This window comes from Bos mutus, chromosome 8 (assembly GCF_027580195.1).
Source record: "Bos mutus isolate GX-2022 chromosome 8, NWIPB_WYAK_1.1, whole genome shotgun sequence".
NCBI classification, from domain to species: domain Eukaryota; kingdom Metazoa; phylum Chordata; class Mammalia; order Artiodactyla; family Bovidae; genus Bos; species Bos mutus.
Genome location: NC_091624.1, coordinates 60312430 through 60333743, shown reverse-complemented (window position 1 = coordinate 60333743; position 21314 = coordinate 60312430). Strand labels below are relative to the sequence as shown.

At 38.5% G+C, this 21314-nt stretch overlaps 1 protein-coding gene across 3 annotated transcripts in view; it reads left to right on the top strand.

Annotated features, from left to right (window-relative positions):
- Nucleotides 1–21314, top strand: part of PCSK5 (proprotein convertase subtilisin/kexin type 5) — a 517126-nt gene that overhangs the window by 23342 nt on the left and 472470 nt on the right. The window lies entirely within an intron of this gene.

The window sequence follows — 21314 nt, the reverse complement described above, 5'->3', positions numbered from 1 at the left end:
AAGGGGAAATGTCTGGAACAGTTTTTCAGTTGTAAACAGGACGACTGGAGAAGGTTTCATGGAGGAGGTGACATGGGTAAAGATCTGAAGAAGGTGAGCTAAAGAAATGGACCTTCCAGAAATGTTGAGGAGACACATTCTAGTAGCGGAAGCAGCCAGTGTTGAGGCCCTGAACAGGAGAGAGCTTGATAGAATGGAGCAATGGTAAGATGTTAAGGGAACAAGTCAGGTAACAGAGGGGCTGGAGAGGCAGTGGGGATGGGAAAGAGAGGTGAGGGAGATTCTGTAGATCAGTGTTTCTCACATTTAAAAGAATATTTGAAGTACATTTGATTTATGGTGTTTCAGGTGTACATCAAAGTGATTCAGTTATGCATATGTATATTCTTTTTCAGATTCTTTTCACTGTAGGTTTTTACAAGGTATTGAATATACAGTTATCTGTGCTATGTAACAGTAGGACCTTGTTTATTTTATGACTTCTCACATTTTAATATGCACAGAGTCACTTGGGGAACTTTGTCAAAATGGAGATTCTGATTAGGTCAATGGGGCCAAAGTTTCTGTGGTTCTAACAAGCTCTCCAGCGACACCACTGCTACTGGTGCTGGGACCACACTTTGGCACAAGCCTTAGGTCTCTGTAGGCCATGCCCAGTAAGGACTGGGCTTTCTCTGAGGGAAGAGGAAGGCCATTTGATAGTTTTGAGCAGAGGTGTGACCTGGTCTCTGTTACATGCTGATTTATTAATTGTTTAGAATGTTGACATCCACAAAGTACAGGAGGTGGAAACATCGTGCCATCTGATGTGGAGTGGAACTTGGTCTGGATTTAGCCTGCTGAGACTTCAGTCATCTGAGTGGCCTTTCCTCTACAGGGCTGTTTTCTTCTTTGTTGGTGAACATGAAAGAGACCTGTCTCTGAACATCCTCTCCCCAACCCCACTCCCATATGGGATTTGCTCTAGAGTAAACTGGCTCCATCTCCTTGCAGTCACCCAAGTCTTGGTTAATAGAGCTGGGCTGGACTCAGCCTTTTTCTTTCCCCCAGCTTCAGGGACCCTGACTAAGTGGCCGTCAGCCCCTGGCTCACATTCCAGCCACCTGGGAGCCTTTAACGATAACTTCAGTGCTTCTGATGAACAGACCTTGAGTGGGGTGTGGGCATCAGTCGTCTTAAATGTGCAGCCGGGGTTGACAGCCACCACTGTGCTCAGTTCTTCCTCAGCACCTGATGGCCTGGCTGTGTCCCCAGCGCTCAGAGCTTCTCTCTCCCCGAGGAGGCCACCTGTCCTCTACTCTGGTCTCAGCCTTCTCTCTTTTCATTACCATCAAAACACTGGAATTATTAGCTTGTTTTCAACTCTGTTGCACTTTGACAATTTCAGCCTCAGTAGTCAAGTTTTGCTAAATTACAATCTGTTTGCTTTTGGAGTAGGGTGGGGGTCATCTTTGGATAGCTACACGTATATAAATATTTGTTGATGTTGAGGTTCACAGATTTCTGCTTTTTGTGTGCAATTTCTGTTTAAAGGCCCTGGCCACATAATAAATTGTTAAGTGAACTCCAGGATCTTTACCCAGTGGATGGAATACCAGGAGCATGGGCTGAAAATCATTTGGCTCCTGGTTTCATGTTTATGAAATATCGCCCAAGTTGCTTATAGATGTAGTTTCATACCCTGAATACAATGTCTGCTTACTTTCATCTCATGTCTCATTACTACATTTCACAATTTATAATAAGAACACTAGAAATGAATATACATTGTGCATTCTGGAACACTGGTGGACAGCAGATATATTTTTGTATTACACATAAGCACTTAAATAAATACGCTGCTTACTTAAACATTTCTTTATTTTACAATCCACCAGGCAGTGCAAAATATAGAAGGGGCCTGGAGTCTGTCTCAACCTTTGAGAAGTCCTTCTGAAAAAATTCCTTAGGAAAGTGCTTTTATCTTTTTCCTTTTCATCTAGTCTGTAAGTATATAGGTCTTATTTGAAGGTCTTATTCTTTAATGCCTTTTTGTTTTCTAATCAGAGTAGGAAGTAAAGAAAAATGAAAGGCCAGTGCAAAATATTATCTGAAACGTGTGTCACAAATTTGCTGTATCATCATCTACCCGAAATGACTTGTCTGTGCGTTATTAACTTGTAACAGATTTACACTAATTATTAACTCAACCAGATGGGTTTACTCAAGTGTTATCATAAAGGGCTTTGTGATGTGAGAGTATGATCAAGTTCCATAACATTTATTGCTTTGAGTTTTGCTGGATCCAGCATTCCATTAAGGCACCACCTTGTGCATTATCACATCAGATTTGGCTATTCCTTATTGGAAAGAAAGGGTGTGGAGGGGGGGTGTTTTAATTAATGGTAATTTGTCTTGAAAGACAAATGCCACTTTCAACAATCTGTGGCTTTGGAAGATTCCTAATAATGTCTCCTAAAATGTAAATGCCCCATTAGGTAGCAAGACTCATCGGGTTTCAGAGTTGCTAGCAATTGTGTCACCTAGATCTTCGTTATAAAGATGAAGAAATCTGAGGCCTCAAGAGAAGAGGTATAGTTAGAGCAATGAATGGGCATTTAGCAGACCTGAGTTATAGTATCTTTAAGCTCTGATTTTAAAAGTGTCTCCTGAGAACTGTCTTATTAATAATAGAGAGAAGTTTTTCTGGCCATCTTAATCCTTTATAGGAAGGACATATATTTCTTTAATAAGTATTGCTAATAATTTTTGTATTTATCAAGACCTATGTTACTTTAGGAGATCTGTGAGTGGGGAAAATTTATCAAAGGCATTTGCATGGATAGGTTTGTAGTGTATGAAAAAGTATCTCTATTTTGGAGGCAATATTCTTTTCCCTATTTCTGTGAAAAATCTCACATCTATACCTTTTGTTGTTGAACTACCTTGAAAAGAAATGTTAGTGTTTTTTTTCTTCCTGATTTTGGTACATCGAAAGGTCGTTTTTATGGCGGTGGCTGTTTAGTAATGAGGTAAATGATTGATCTAATGGCCGAAGCATGAACACCTTGCTTGATCTCTTGAACCAGAGAGCTGTTTTCTGGGGAAGGTCACAAGGCCCATTTTGGGAAAGGAAGGAGTAGTGGTCACTTTTACAAATAGGAATATGACCATGTTATCATGGGGGTGCTTGTTCCCATGACTGTAACCTGAACTCTGTTTTCCTTGGATTTGTTAATCTGTATGATGAGGGGTAAATTGTTGTAGCCATTACATTGAGCACATACACATTCCCTTTAAGGGTCTATGGAAGTTAGGCAGTAACTAAAATAACAAAATAGAGACATTTCAGCATATCACTGTAAGAATTCAAATTAATATGATACATTTGAGATATGGGAGTAAATGCTTGTGACTGTCCAAACCATTCTCCGCCCTGGTCTTTATCACTTTAGTTTATTGCAGCTTTAAACCTATTTCACAATTTAGCTACAAAAGGTTGGCATGTTTGAACTAAGAGGGAGGAAAACTTGTGAAGCCCTGTTTTTCTGCTAAATTGCCTGCCTCTATCTAAGTGATGCAAACATCGCAATCAGGCAATATCCAGTGTTTGGAGTATTAAAATAATTCATTGGTTAATTTTTAGTCTTGTGAACACCTCACAAAATTAATATATATTAAATTCCCTTCCTTTTTTTTTTTTAAATCCAGATATGAGGTATTTGTCCAGGTAAGTCTGTGTCTTCAGTTACTGCAAAAAACTGTAAACATGGCAATGATTCTTTTGGTAAAACACTGTATTGGGTTTATCTTTTATGTCAACAGTAAGTACTTAGGACTGACAGAAGGGAAATACTTACCTCCCAAGAACATTTTCTTAAACATCACTTTTGACTTTCTATTTTATAGATACAAACATTTACTTGGTAGGCATAATGGTTTTTTAAACCCTCATTTTGGGTTTATTTGACATGTATTTAAGATCAAACAAGCTGCTGAAATAAAGGTCAATGGACTTTTTATGTTAAGAAAAAAAAATTAAAACTTCAGCTGGCTCAGGAATTGCTGAGATAAAGATATTAATCCTAGAGTTAATCAGGTAGGAGTTGAAGCTTTAAAAATAATTGAAAATAGGGCTCCAAGCACAGATTATGATTTTTTTTAAAGTCTATTTAGGATTTATATTGAATAGTGAAACTACCCCTGAGCCTCGTGTCAGAAAAATCTTGTTTCTGTTACCACTCATAGTATACAGTTGGGTAAATTGCTGGATTTAACTGGGCTTCAGTTTTATTCTTTGGAAAACTGGGGTAATAATTCTTCACTTATTTCACAGTACTCATTCATTTATTCATTTTATAAATGCTTAATGGGCAACCACTCTGTGCCAGGTGCAGCCAATGGAGCAATATTTAAAAACAGTAAGAAAACAGTTTGATCAGATAGAGAGTAACTGAAGAAGATTAGAGAACACTTTCCAAGGAAGTGATATTTGAGTTAAGATGTACAAGATGAGAAGGAATTAGGCAATCGGAAATTGGGAAAAGGGAATGCTAATTCAAATGGGACCACAACTGCAAAGGTCCTGAGAAAGGTGGCCAGTGGGGTTGGCGCATAGTGAATGAAAGGGAAAAGTGTTACAAGATGACGATAGAAAGATACGTAGGAGCCAGATCTGGTAAGCCAGATCTCCTTGTGGGCCAGATTACCAATTTTTAATTTTATTATAAAAGTAACAGGAAGTAGTTGGCTAGTTTTACAAAGGAGCATGGTATTATCTTAATTACTCATGTAGAACAATGTAAAGATGGAAATTAATATTGCCATTTTCTGGGATAAAACAAGACAAAAACCTGATAAACTATTAATCCTGTTTACAAAAGTGCAGAATTCTTAAATTGGGCAATGGTGCTAAAACATGCAGATCATCCAAAACCCTGGCATTTAAAAAAAATTATATTGGAATATAGCTGATTAATAATGTCGTGATAGTTTCAGGTGAAGAGCGAAGGGATTTAGCCATACATACATGCGTATCCATTCTTCCCCAGACTCCCCTCCCATCCAAGCTACCACATAACATTGAGCAGAGTTCCCTGTGGTATACAATAGGTCCTTGTTGGTTATCCATTTTAAATATAGCAGTGTGTACATATCGATCCCAAACTCCCTAACTATCTCTTTCTCCCATTCTTCCCTCGTGGCAACCATAAGTTTGTTCTCTAAGTCTGTGAACACTGGTATTTCTTGCAAGTATTTTGGGCCAAGTTTATGCATGGATATGAGGGGCAACAGATCTACCTTGTTGGTATTTTGCTTAGACTGATGTTTAGATGTTGTTGCCTCTGAGTATTTATCCACAGGAGCTTCCCTGGTGGCTCAGATGGTAAAGAATCTTCCTGTAATACAGGAGTCCTGGATTTGATCCCTGGGTTGGGAAGATCCCCTGGAGAAGGGAATTTATCCACAGAACTAGGGGTCACCTGGGAACTGGCATTGGATTAAACACGTGCCCCCCATGATTGAAAGAGTAGGTATTCCATTTGTGCTCAGTCATGAAGTCCTAGCCCTTGGATATCATAGACTGGTAGTGTCAATAAAGAAGGACTCCAGAGGAGATACTGATAATGCAGATAAAGCCTTGTATATCTGATGGTATAATTATGATGATATTTGGGGCTACTTTATACATCTTCTCAGTGCTTGATAAACTCTCAGATGGATGAAAATAACATTTTTCTACTAAGACATCTGTTGAAATATCAAAACAGTTTACTTGAAAAGAGGAAGAAAAACATGTTCTGATCTTTACGGCTTGAGATAGTTATTGAAAATTTAGAAATCATTATTGATCCTCTACACAGAAAGCAGAAACTAAGAAGATATAGTCCACATTAAGTAGAATATGGCAAGACCTAATGGTTATTGTGAGACAACTTTTAATTTTTAATATTTCAATTATTAGTACATATATCACTTGTGAAGTTTTAGTTCTGAAACTTTATTCACTTGGTTATGGAATGAACTGATCCATCACAGATAACTATACCTCTCTTAGTACTATGAACATTATTAATGTTTTTAATTATCTCCTAGAATTGAGTTTGCATAAAATTCTACTTGAAATCCAATTTTATTTTAAATATAGATTGGGCTCGTAGCATTTTAAAAGGGCAAAGCCTATAATTAAAACCCTAAAACTATATAGATTGTATGGGAATATGGTGGGGGTAGGTTTGTACTTCACCTTGGCTGCACAGGTGAAGATAGCAACATACTCACGTCATTTTCTGGATGTTTTTTTCATCAGTCATTCATGATGGCCGTGTCCTCACTTCTTGAACTTAGAGTTGGCCAAGAGGGAAATGACTAGATTCCGATTCAGGTTGGGGCTGGGCACGGGAGTGTGCACTTCTGCTAAGCTCCTGGGAGCTGTCAATACTGCTGGTCTGATGCCTCTAATCCTGGGGCCATACTTTGAGAACCACCAATTTATAGATTTTTGCTTATTTTCAAGGCAGTTATGTTAGATGTCGTTAACAATATTTAGGAGACCGAGACATTTATGCTTTTTCATTTTTGTTTCAAAGTCACCAGCCATATTTTCATAGTTTACAGTAGCTTCATGTGACCCCATTTTTTAGCATAATCATGTATTTTGTTGTGACTCAGGTGGTCGTGTTCGTGGAAAATAGTCCTTTACTAAGAAATGTTGCAAGACCTCATTCTTTTGATGAAAAGAAAGCTTTACATATTGTGAATGGTTCTCAGGGTTTCTGTTTGTACTGTGTAATTCCAAATGTTGAAGTGGTTGCTATGGCTTTAGGGAAGCTCTTTAATTGAATAAAGCCAATTTGGTAATATATTTTAATCCAAACAACTCCTTAACTTTTTGCTTTTCCATTTACATCACCTTTCCAACTAATTCACTTTTATTCCCGGACCTTTCCCTATACACATTTTTGGGGATCAGGTTTATTTGAGGTATTATTTGCATATATTAAAAATCTCTGTATAGTTCTGTAGGTTTTGACAAATGCATATAGTCATGTGACCACCTTCAAAATAAAGGTACAGAACAATTCTGTCACCTGAAAAGAACTCTCTAGTGCTCCTTTGTAATCAGCCTCTTGCTGCTGCTGTGCTTAGTTGCTCAGTTCTATCAGACTCTTTGCAACCACATGGACTGCAGTCCACCAGGCTCCTCTGTCCATGGGGATTCTCCAGTCAAGAATACTGGAGTGGGTTGCCATGCCCTCCAGGGGATCTCCCCAACCCAGGGATCAAACCCAGGTCTCATGCATTGCAGGCGGATTCTTTACCATCTGAGACACCAGGGAAGCTCAAGAATACTGGAGTGGGTATCCTGTCCCTTCTCCAGGGGATCCTTCTCCTGATCCAGGAATCGAACCAAAGTTTCCTGCATTGCAGACAGATTCTTTACCAGCTGAGCTACCAGGGAAGCCAATCAGTCTCTTGCTGCACCCCAATTCTTGGCAACCACTAATGTATTTTCTGGTCGATATTACCTCTTCCACAATGTCATATTAGTGGAATATGCATTTTTATACAACATTTTGAACCTGGTTTCTTTGCCTTGTTATAACGCATGTGAGATTCATTCCTAATTAATTAATGAGTAAACGCATTCCTTTTAATCATTGAGTGGTATTCCATTGTGGGTACACCAGTTTGTGTATTCATTCACCAGTTGTAGGACAAAGGGTTGTTTCCAGTTGTTGGTGATTATGAGTAAAGCTGCTGTAAATACTCATGTACAAGTTTTTGTATGAACGTAAGTTCTTATTTTTCTTGGAGAACATATTTAGGAGGGGGATTTTTGGGTCATATCATACATGAATATTTATTTTTATAGGAAACTGCCAAACAATTTTCCAAATATTCCCAACGCTATGTGACCTTCCATTTACCTGCATCCTCACCATCATTTGGTTTTGCTGTTTTTCTTTTATTTAATCCATTCTAATAGGGCGTCCCTTATAGCTCAGTTGGGAAAGAATCTGCCTGCAATTCAGGAGATCCAGGTTTGATTCCTGAGTCAGGAAGATCTCCTGGAGAAGGAAACGGCAACACACTCCAGTATTCTTGCCTGGAGAATCTTATGGACAGAGAAGCCTGGCGGGCTGTAATCCATGGGGTCAAAAGAGTCGGACACGACTTAGTGATTAAACCACCACCACCAATAGGTACGCATCTGTGACATCTTTAATACAAATGGCCAATAGCTGTGTCCAGTGGCAGAGCTTCAGGAGCTATAAAAATGGGACCCAACCTCACATCTGCTTAGATGGAGAACTGAACACCTGACTGGACACCTCTCCCACCTCTCATACACACAGATGCTATTGCTTATTCCCTGCTCTGGGTTCTGTGTTTAAGGTCACTTTCCTGCAAGTGTTAACATGGCCAGTCTCCAGGAAGGACCGAGATAGGGACAAAAGAACAGGGCATCTCTGAACAGCCATTAGAAAGAGACAGAGCTTCTCCTCCTAAGGTTTTTTAACTGAGGGTGATGAGACCATCAACTGTCTTAAGCACACATTGTTTCTGTCATGTATTCTTAATGCTCACAGCTTTTCCCTCAGAGTCTTCCCTTTTACGAATAAACTGTGTCATTTAAAATTCTGTAGAGCTCAACATAGCTTCTGTTTACCAGTATGATAAAATATAGGAAATTCTGAATCTGGTTATACTAAATACATTTTTCTAAAAATATTTTTTGGGGGAAGATGGCTTTTGAAATAATTAAAAGGATGAATAAAAGAACAAAACATACCAGTCACATTAGTGCTGAAATCAAATTGATTAGATACTTTCTCATTTAAACTTACTTTAATGAATTAGATAGGAATAATTGAGCAAGGATGATAGAATTCAGAGTAAATTGTCCTATTTCTTTTTTTTTTTTAAATTGTCCTATTTCTGCAGAATTAGATGAATAGATTAGAACAGTGGTTGTTCACCTGTAGAATCATTTAGAATGCTTTTTCAAAGAAAATACTCATGCCCTGGCTTTAACTCATATCCTTACATCAGAATCTCTGGGCTGAATGTAGAGGGAAACTAATATTTAGTATTTTTTTTTAGCCTCCATATAATTCTAATGTATAGCAAGGGTTGAGAGTCATTGAATATAAAGAGAAAATTTAGTGTTCCTGATGTAATTCTAGAAATGTGGCCACCTATCAGAATGTGTTTGTTTCCACGTAGTATGTGGAAATGCTTTCAAGTTGCAAAGGTAATCAGTAATGAAAAGAATAATGTAGGCTGTGTGTGCTCTTTCTCTCTCAGCCTCTCTTGGACTCTCTACTTTGTGTGTGTGTGTGTGTTTATTTGTGTGATATGTGTATTACAAGCAGGTGGAATAGATTAAATATTAAACAATAATTTCTTGTAGTTTCTCCAGAAATTACTTACATATGGATTTTTAAAAACTTTTTAAAAGAATAGCTAACTATAAACAGCAGTCATAAATGTTTTTATCTGAGGAATATAGTATGGTTCCTCAGTAATAATGTAATATATTACATTAAGGGCATAATTATTCATTTTGGAAAAAAATGGATAGAAGAAAGTAAAAGCCTAACACTATTTACAGTTCATTCTTACATAACTGTTACAAACATATTATACATTGAATGTGAAATCCCATTCTTTTGTATAATAGAATAATATAAAAAATTATTTCAGTGCTCTTGGGAGAAATATTCTGATTCAATAGACAAGATGTAAATTTCCAACTTGCAATTGACGCAATGCGGTTGTCTGAGTCAGGTCAGAATGTTACCTGCATCTTAACAGGGTCTTTGTTTTGTTCACTCTGTCTTCAGTATCTTTGGATCAGTGCTTGACCTAGAGTGTGTTCTCAGTAAAGAACCAGATGTTTAGGCATGCTGTGAATATATAGAGCAAAATATAGAAAATGACATTCTATATTCAACAGAAATGTAAATTTCTATCATTTACATTTAAGAAGTTAAAATATAGACTGGAGGAGAACCAAATAAAAAGGGCATCTGAGGATTTTTTAGTTGGCCAAGTGCATTCTGCTAAAAATATTTCAACTCTAAGCTACTTCTAGTAGCAGGACATCACCCAGGGAGGTCACAGGATCATGATTCCATTCTGGCTCCACCATACCTAGAATTGAGACGTGTTATGTTCTGGGCTCCAAGTTTTCTGGGGAGGCATAGCAGATGTTGGCATGTCTAGGGGAAGCAACTTTGCGACGGCTTGTCTCATGAGGGAAGAAATGGAAAAACTCAGATGTTCAGCCAAGAACAAGGAAGACCCAGTCGGGACGTGTTGGTTGTCTGGCACACGCAAGAAGGATGACCCTATGGGTTGCCATCACAAGCTAGAACCAGGAGTGAGGAGTGGATTTAGACTGATTATCTGGAATAACTTTGTAACAAAGGTGCTGCCCCAGAAAATGCAGTGCTCTGTGTATAAAGGTTGAAGAATAGATTCCTGCACTCGGTGGAGGAAAGGCAGATCAAAATTCTGTATAAGTCTTTTCCAACTGTGTTACTCTCTGATTTGTTTTGAGGCAGATCTCCTGTCCTGTGTGAATAGTGGGGTAGATTGTAGTTTTCTCACTTGAACCTGGGAAAATCTGGTGCTTACTGTATATTCTCTGTCTTACATTTCCCTGGTGAAATTGTCATACCTGTTTCTTGCTTGCTTGGTATTTGTAGTCAAGATGTTTTTGATCACCCACTTTTATGATGAACTATAGGGATATAGATTCTGCTATGCTGAGCTGATCAGATAGCTTTAGAATAAAATAATGAGGCCTCATCTTGGTGAGGGCAAAAGGGTAGGATGAGGAGTGGATATTTGAGTGTGCACATTGAATCCAATGTGGTGATAGAAAAAACCCTTTGAATAAATTTTAAATAAAAAGCAAAGTGCTGTGACTAGAAAAAGCTTAGATTTTTTGAGATCAGACTCAGACATTTTCTCACTTGGGCTGTTTTCTTCTCCATAAAATTAGAATAATTCTCCTTCTTTTGCAGGGCTGTTGAAAAGATTGGGTATTATGTAGGAAAGCATCAGCAAGTGGTGGCTATTGTTGTTAGTAGTATTAATTACATAATGGCTTTGAACAAACAAGTGACTTACTCCTCTTTTGCTGGGCAAGTTGCTTTATCTTACTTTTCAGTTTGCTTGAAGATTAAGCAAGAGAGTGCTAACAGAGGTGCTGAGCAGAGTACAGGGCTGATACTCATCACTCTCTGGCTTCCCTGGTGGCTCAGATGGTAAAGCATCTGCCTGCAATGCAGGAGACCGGCATTCGATCCCTGGGTCGGGAAGATCTCCTTGAGAAGGAAATGGCAACCCACTCCAGTACTCTTCCCTGGAAAATTCCATGGACAGATGAGCCTGGTAGGCTATAGTCCATGGGGTTGCAAAGAGTCGGACATGGCTAAGTGACTTCACTTTCATAGCTACATAGAAATTGATAACTGAATACCCAGAGTCCTGAAAATTATGAAAAATAAACAAACTCCAAATACAAATAGTCTAGTTTCATTTTCTTTGCTTCTCATGCATGTCTACTGAGATACTAGTTATATATTGTATTAGTTTCTTATTGCTGCTGTATGTAACAAATGATCACAAACTTAATGGCTTAAAACAACATAAAATTATTACCTTTCAGTTCTTAAGGTCAGAGGTCCTAACCTAAAATGAGGATGTCATCAGAGTTGTCTTCCTTCTGGAGATTCTAGACAAGATGAGATTCTAGACTCATCTCCTTGTCTTTTCCTTCTAGAGGCCACTTGAATTCCTTGACTCATCTGTCACCCCTTCCTTCATCATCAGAGCCAGCAACATAGCATCTTCAAATCTCTAGGTCTCTCTCTTTGACCTCTTTTTCTTTCTCCCTGTCTCCCCATCTCTGATCTCTGTTTCCATCTCTCTCTCTCTCTGACCTGTGCTTCTGCCATAACCTCTCTGATTTTGCTACCTCCTTCTTATAAGAACCCTTGTGATCTCATTGGGCCTACCCAGATAATCCAGGATAATCTCCCCATCTCAAAACTCTTAATCACAGCTGCATTGTCCTTTTTCCCATAGAGGGTGACATAGCCACCGGTTCTGAGGATTAGGATATGAACATTTTTAGGGCACCATAATTGAGCCTGTCACATGTATGCATGTTTTAGAAAGTTTCTCTAAAATCATAGAGGTAATAGATTTTCACTTGAGTATCCTGATTTTTAAAAAATGATTGTAATGCTTTTGCTCTGATTTCATGTATTCTAATACAGTTGGTTCTCTGAAGATCTGAGTGATTGACTTGAAACTTCAAGTCTAAATAAGACATTTTTCATATCATTTTGTGGCACTTCATGGCCCAGTGAAATAGCATCCAAGGTGCTTGGTACCAGGTATTATACTAATTTAACTTAGAATGCCCCTTGAACTTCAAGGTGAAGGTGTGCCTTAAAGATACTTTCTCATCTACATGAAGACACTGTTGTAAGTGTCTTGGGGTCAGTGGTAGAATAGGAAATAGAGACCAGGCTTCCTGTCTGCATAGAGGACAGGGATGGGCTCTCATTACTCTCAGGGATGCTTTTCAACACTTTCTTTTCTGTATCTGCTCAAAGTAGACAGAAATGTCCCTAAAAACATCCCCTCTGCATACAACTCTTAGGAGCACCGTCTTATGGGTAATTGTTTTAAATTCACCCTTAGAAACCTTTTATTTTAAACATCTTTTAGAGTAGTTAACATTTGCCGTGGAGTTAGGCTATCTGGAGTCAACCTGAGCTCGGCCCTTTCCTAACTGTGTGGCTCTAGGCAAGTTCTTAAATTTTGTGAGCTTCTACTTTTGTGCATATGAAATGGAAACCGTGATATCTACCTCATGCTGTTGTGAGGATACAGGGCAGTGATGCTGGGCAGTTCATTTGTACTTCATAAATATTAGCAGTTCATCAGATTTCTGAAGTTACTTGCCTTCTAATTTAACATTTAATGAATTCAACAGCCTTGTTATACATACCATTTTGGTTCAGTAATTCTAAGAGGTCATTGATTATGATAAAATAAGAGAGGGAAATATAAAGGCAGATTTTGGTGATCATGCGGTTGTTCATAATAAATTATTAACTTTTGAACATGTTTGCATATGATAATGTCATTCATTCATTCAACATTTAATAAGAGTAAAGTCTGTGTTATGTTATGTGTTAATGTTATATCACAGAAAGGATTATAAAGAGATTTCCAGGAAGCCTTCCATAAAGTTTAGAGACATGCTCACTGTTGCTTTGATTACCTCAAAAGCATGGGCCATTCATTCATTCAATTATTTATTGGGATACCTGACACTGCTAATAAGAGCTAGGGCTGATCCAGCAGTGAATAAAACAAAAATTCACATTCTCTGAAGCTAACATTCTGGTAGAGGAAGACCAACAATAAATGGGACAAATACAGAGAATATATAATGTTAAGAGGTGATAAGTGTGAAGGGGAAAATTAAATCAGGGAAGGGGCAATGGAGTATGCTGAAGAGGGAGATGATAATTTCAAGTGGAGTGGTCTCAGAAATCCTCCCTGTGAAGGGGGCATTTTAGCAAACATTTGAAAGAAGAGAAGATGTGAGTCATAGAGATTTCTAGAAGAGCATTTTTTGGCAGAGGAAAAGCAGGTGTAAAGGCTCTAAATTTGGAGAGTTCTTGGTGACTTTGGAGAAAGCGATCATGGCCACCCTCTCTTTGAGTCTCCTTTGAATGTTACAAAGTCTGGAGCACAGAAGGCAAATAATAACAATGGTTTGAATACTTTCAGGGAAGTACAAAGGAGTCACCACAGTCAACATTTTAATGAAGGGAAATCAGTGTACCCTGGCACTGCTTCTGGAGCTTTCTGTCTGAATGGAATTTAGCAAGCAGGAGTTTCAAACGTTAATTGTGGGTATTAGAAAGATGTTGACCTGCAAGAAGAATAATCTTACTGACTTGGTTTCTCCCCACCTCACCTGAGAGGATGGGAGAAAATCTGGACCGAAGAGCCCCATGTCACTGGGTTCTCGCATTTCCCAGTCTCTGAATCATTCTACAGATGGGAAAGAGAACCAGAAGTCATTAGAAGAGCTACAACTTTTGAATTCACCATTATTGAGGTATAATTTAAATATTCCCCAAGGCAGCCATTTTTAACTAAGATTAGATGAGCTTTGACAAACATACATACCCCAAGGTGTGCTGATAAACACTAAACAAGTGACTTTCAGAGAAAAAAAGAAACCTTAATTGTAACCTTTACCAATTTTTCCTGATGTGCTAAAAACTTCTGCCATTGTTGATGTCAGGTTATCCTGATGTGATGTCCCTGAAGAATGTGTTGGAAAAAGATGCATTTGGATTTTGCAAACCTTCATTGAGCTAGTTCCAGCGTGCAGGAGCACTTATCACTGATGGAATTACCACCACAGTCGTGATACAGAAATTCCCCAGACTCCGAAGTTTCTCTAGGCTTTCCCCAAGGTTATCACTGATCTGTTTGTTGTTGTGATAGAGTAACTGTCCTAGAATTTCTTATCAGTAGAATCATACAGTATGTACTCTTGGTGTCAGCATGCTGTTTTGACCTTCATCCGTGTTGCTGCATACATCATCAGAGGTTTGTTCCTTCTTATTGCGGGGCATTCCATTCTATAGATATACCATAGTTTATTTATCCATTCACCTGTTGATGGATATTTGCATTGTTTCCAGTTTGGGGCTGTTATTAAGAAAGCTGCTATAAACATCTGTGTGTACTATAAACAAACAAAAAAAAAAACATTTTTTTGTCTGAAGATAGGTCTTCATTTCTTTTGTGTAAATACTATAAATGAAATAGCTGGATCAATAGGATGATATATGTTTCCTAAGAAATTACCACATGATTTTCCAAAGATGTTGAATCATTTTCTCCTCCCACTAACAATGTATAAGAATTCTGATGCTTTGCAATCTCATTAAAAATTGATATTGTCTAAAAAAAAAAATTGATATTGTCTGCCTTTTAAATTTTAGCCATTTTGGTATGTGTATAGTGCTGCTGTTATTTTAATTTTCATTTGAGCATCTTTTCACATGCTTAGTGGCCATTTGTATATCTTTTGTGAAATGTCTGTTCAAACTTCTGCTCATTAAAAAAAAAATCTAGTTGTTGACTAGTGGTAAAAAAAAAAAAAAACTTATCAAAAAAGAGTACAGAATTTGGGGATATATGTAAGTTGGAGAGGATGGGAAGGAAAATAAGGCAGACAAGCAGCCTTAAAGAGCTGCCAGTTCATTGAGGGGCCCGTGATCTCGGCACTTCATAACCAAGGTGACCGACTCTCCCAGTTTGCCGGGGACTGATCCAATTTAAGCACTGAAGGGTCCTGTGTCCCTAGAAACATGTCTGTACTGAGCAAACAGCATGATTGGGCACCCTATAGAACTGTCTAGAAGAAATTTGCAAACTCTATGTGTGTAATGAGTATAAGTCATTAGGCTGGTGAGGGTTTTAGCTGCCAGCACAGGTAAGTCTGTTAGTAGTGAATGAATTCTGACAGGCCACAAGCTCCTCATCAGGGGTAAAGCCAGTGCATAATATAGGTCTTCTGGCTTCCAGCTCTCTGCTCAGAAGTTAACAGCTCACCTGTGACATAGGAGTTTAGGAACACTGGAAAAGTTATCTCCTACTGACAGAACAAGAGGGGGAAAAAACCCTCTGATGATTCTTTTTTATCAATTTTTTTAATGATAAAAAAAGTGATTTTTTTAAAATTGCAAGCACTATGAACTCAGTTATTTGGCTTATGTTTTAATTTTCTGATCAAATTCACTTGTCCATGGAAGAACCAGGACAGTGTCTTACTAGTCATTTACACCTTAGTAAAAAGAATTTATAAAAAGCCTTTCCTAAGAACATAATCTAGTTTGAGTAAAAGTAGTGATAGGAAAATTCTGAGTGCAAGGATGAAGGGCTGCGACTAAGGAAGAAAAAGCACAAATGCTTGACAGAATTGAGAATGAGAGATGAATTTCATCGACTTAGTGTTGTGTATACAAGTTGTGTTGCTAGGCAAGGAAGAGAGTAGCTATATAAAAGAGGAGTTTCAGAAGATCAAATGGGAAGGAATTATTCTCGTTCCTTTATGTGGTATTAAGGAAAAGTGTGCGCTTTGATCTGCTATTGATCATATACTTCATCTACTCCTTTAGTTCTTGATTTATTTATAAGATGTCCCAGTGTTAGTTATGTATTGTTCCTTGTTTTAGCCCTTGTTGCTATTGCATAACATATAAACACAGTCATGTTTTCTTTTACATTACCCCAGAGGATCTAAATGAAATTCCTCCTTATAGATAATATTACTGCTGTGTTTTCATACACTGTCTTTCTTTTGAATCACTTCCAACATGTTATGACATTTTTCTTCTTAGTGTTTATTAAATGCCCTCCACATGCACAGGGCTGTTGAAAGAATATAAAAGACACAACTCTTGCCAATAAGAGACATATTATTAGATGAGAGGCATAATGATGCTTTTAGATGTTTTTATATATAGATATTATTTTTATATTTATCTTAAACATATAAGAAAGATATGAAAAAATTTAATACAGATTACTTTGTTTGGATGAGGTAGAATAATTGAACTAATGCACACTGTTCCTTAGCTCTTGGCTTGCCAAAAAATGTAGAGATGTCTCACCTACCACCTTCAGAACCATAATCCCAGCAGACTTGGGACTTCAGTTAGGGTAGAAATAACCCCCCCCCTTTTTTTTTTCTTTTTTGGGGGCCTTAATTTAATAGCTCTGTGATTCTCATCCTGAAGATTTTGAATCAGATATAGCTCTAACATCTGTAGCTTTAGCAATATAAGTATTCTGATTTTCACATTGTTCATTCAAGAGTCTTTTCCCTCCTGAGAACACACTGTGTGGTGAGCCATGTACCAGGAACTGGGAACAAACAGAGGCACCTCTACTTCATAGGAACTTACAGGCATGCAGGTGGGGACACAGCTATTCAAAGAATAATTGCACTAATCCAGCTATGACTAAAGGTATATAATCTTAGGACTCTGTAAGATGATGTAATTAAGAAAGCTGACCAGGTCTGGGAGTTTGCAGGCTTCCTTCTTGTGGTGAGACCTAAAGGGTAAGGAAGAGAAAGCAAGGTGGGGGCTGCTGGTAGGGAAGGGTGCAACAGGGAGAGGGTGTATATCGGCACCATATGGTCCAGGAACTGAAGGAATTGCCCGCAAATGTGACTTGACGTGAGGCGAGAGGGAGGCAGCATCCGATCCCATAGGCCCTGCAGGTCGAAGGTGGATCGTGCTCTTTACTCCATGAGTTTAGGTAAAGCACGTAGACTGCTTCCTGGTACAACATAAATGTTGATATGATATTATTATTATTTACTTTAAAAACTGTATTATTAAATAATATCAAATCTTACTATTTATTTTAAGAGCAAAGGGAAGCCATTCAGTGATTTGGAGCAGGGGTATGACGTATGACATCCAAATGTACATTTTATACCTAACTCGAGCCACTGTATAGAAAGACTGGAGAGAGGAGTTTGGTGCGAGCAGCTGTGAGAAGCCTAGAAACCAGGGTAGATCTTTAACAGACAGGATATCAGAGCAGACACTGTGGCTCATCTGTAGCCTGGAGCTTGGTTTTGCCTGTAGCCCATGACTTCAGAGGTACATAACTTGGAGGGTCTCTAAGTCACGTGAGATTGTATATGTGTAAAATTACTTTTTCAGAAGTTGTCGTCTTTCCAATTTGGAATGTTCAGTGGAGCCAACTGCTGAATCCAGCGCTTGGTCTGTTTTGGAAGACATTCACTATTGACTATTAAATAGCTTGGAGAATTCATCAGGAAGGCCAAGTTTCAGAAAAGGGCCCCAAAGCCACTACAGAATGGGCCCCCACAGAACAGCTGCTTCTGCTTCAGTGAGGCAGCTGAGGAGGGAGGAAGCTACCCTATGATACCCCTGTGAAGTGAAGTGAAGTCGCTCAGTCGTGTCCAACTCTTTGCGACCCCATGGACTGTAGCCTACCAGGCTTCTCTGTCCATGGGATTTTCCAGGCACGAGTACTGGAGTGGGTTGCCATTACCTTCTCCAGGGGATCTTCCTGACCCAGGGATTGAACCCGGGTCTCCCACATTGCAGGCAGACGCTTTACCATCTGAGCCACCAGGGAAGCTCATGATACCCCTGTAGTTCTTCTCAAATCTCTTTCCCACTGACTGACAAAACAGAATGTGCAAATCAATGCCCAGAAAGCTAGCAAGCAGGTACTAAGACCTCTACCACCACTATCGTTAAGAAACGTAAATGTCTCCAAGAGCATGCCTCACAATGCTATAGTCTGCCTTTTTTTTGGTAGAACCTTAATCACATTCAGAACTCTGGTTGCATAGAATTTAGCTCTGCAGTATAGGAAGACTCACTAGAAGGATGTTGGAATGCTTCTTGTGAACCCATCCATGAAACTTAACTAAATTCACCCCGACGTGAGACAGTCAATAAAGGTATACATTTTATCACGTCACAATACCAGCTGTGTGCATTTGGACACTACTAGAGCCTCAACACTCTCCTTTATCAAATTGGAGATAATGATATTTGTCTTCAAAAGCTCTTGGGGAGATGAAGTTAAATAACATGACATGACAGGCGTTCAGTAATTGAAGCATCAGCCAATCAGTGAACACCATTCTGCAACCTATAGAGCAGTGGTCCCCAACCTTGATGGCAACAGGGCCTGTTTGGTGGAAGACAATTTTTCCATGGACTAGGGGGTGGTGATGGTTTCAGGATGATTCAAGAGCATTGTATTTACCCTGCACTTTGTTTCTATTATTACATCAGCTCCCCCTCAGATCATCAGGCATTAGATCCCAAAGGTTGGGGACCCCTGCTATGGAGGAAATGGAATCCCTTAAAGATGGATATTAAATAAAGATTACTGCTAAAAAGACTTAATGGCCCCAATAGATGTGGCCCCCTGTATCAGTCCTATGGGATTGGATGAGCATATTTTCCCCTGGAAAAGTAGATGGGATTTGGTTGTGTACTGTTTCAGATATGTGTTTGTGTTAAGTTTAAAAAAATAATGCATCCACATAAATAATGAAAAGAAAATCCTTCTTCTTCAGTTTGTCAAGTTTCCTTCTTGAAATACCCCATGCATATGAACACACATGCCCTCTACATTCTTCCTTTTTCTCCTGAAAAAATTGGGTCATAATATATGCCTCTCTGCACTTATATTTATTTATTTACCCCCTCCCTTGAAGATCAATCCATTTCAGTTCATGTAGAACCAATCACCCATTGATGGCAGCCAGTTGTTTGGCTTCTTTTGCTTTTACAAAATTTGCTCTGTCGAACACCCATTCTTGTTCATAAGTGACTATTATATCTGTAGAATTAATTTTAAGACGTAGAAAGGCTAAGTCAAAGGTTAAGTACTGTGTATAATTTTACTGATATGACCAAATTACTCTCCAAACACTTGTACCAGAGCTTTACCGATCCTGTAGAAGCTGCATTTGTGCCTACATCTTGTCAACAGTGTATCATCAACCCTTTTGATTTTTGCCAGTGAAGTAAGGGAGGTGATACCAGAGTAGATCAAGAGGAATCCTGACCAAGAGACAGAGGTGAGGGATTAATTCGAAGATAAGAGGTGAGAGAAGGTAGGATTTAAATATAAATTTAGAAAGGAAACTCATAACCTTCTGCCACTTACTGTGTGACAGGCAGTGACCTGACAAGGCAATGCACCTGCTGTTATATTCGATCTTTATAGCCATGTGAACTCATAAACACTGTCATCCCCCTTTTCACTCTGATGCCCAATTTCTGTGCACTACACTTCCTGTGTCCTTATTTCACAGTTGAGGAAACTAAGGCCCAAAGAGGTTAAGTGATGTATCCCAGATTTCAGTGAAGTTAAGTCAAGATAAGGGTTCCACTTTCCAGCTCCATGTACACACTGCATTAGGTCAGGATTCTGGCCTGTACCATTGAAGCCACAAAGGATCTGAATATATTTTCAGGGTGTATTTCATCCATGGTTTAATAGTTGAGTTGAATTCAGTCGTTTCCTATAGTAGGAGAATTTCTGTAATAGTTGAGTGGACATGATCTTAAACACACTAATATTTTTCATGTTAGTAATAAATTCTTCCTCAGAGATTCTCTGTTCCTTTTCACAAAAACTACTATATTTACCCAAGGAGCATTCTTGACAGAAGCTCCATGAGATGAAAGCTCTAAGCTTCTTGGGATTTTAAGATTTTCTGATAAAGGATTAAGCAGCCCCTCCTGAATTCTACCCTTAGTCCTTTGGAATTTTAAAATTGGCCTGTAAATCCTTCTTAAAACACCCTTACAGACTGGGACTGGCAGCTGTGCCCTCTTCCTTATTGTTTTCTATTACTTCAGAGTTCAGGATCACTGAGATGATAAGTTTTAGCTAGATTTCCTCATTTCCCACTTGTTTGCAGAGTCCAGGATCTCTTCTGTGTATATCTGGGCAGTTTCCACTTGAATCAGAAGTGGGAGACTGCAGACATTCATATTTAATGAAGATAAAAAACATTCATTAAAGCATGAAGTCTCAGTGAGGAGATGACTGTTAAATGGCACAGAAATTTGGTAAATCATCCCTATTGGAAGGGTGGGACGATGTTTGAGAATGTGATGAAAAGATGGGAATAAAAATAAACCCTTTATCTGAAAAAAGTAAGCTGAGCCAATGACTTCTGTTTTTTTAAATTAAGAAGGCCTAACTTTGGAATTGTCCTAATTGGAAAATACCCTGATCATAGTCATTCTTTTACAGTAGAGCAGTGCTGTTCTAGCAGTGGAGAAATAGACCCTTAATATATTTGCCCAAAAGCAAGGAAATATAAGTGTTAAAGAATGGAATCTGAGAGCTGTAGTGATCTTAGACATGAACTAGCCTGAAGTCCAATTTTATAGACAATGAAACCGAGGCATAGTAAGTATATGCAATTTATTCAAGAAGACATTTTTGGTGACTGTAAGCCAAATCTAGAACCAAGCTCTCCTGCATTAGCTCGTTGCATGATTTAATGTCCATTATGTGATCCATATTTCATGATCTACTGAAAGAATATGCTTGTTTGGGATTGTGTTTTTTTTTAGAATGTACAGGGATTTATTTTTACAGCTATCCTAAACCTAATTGTTTTTAACTAAAGAAAGGGGTGCATAAATGAGAAGACTAATCTGTTAAAGAAATAGTTAAGATAAGGGCAA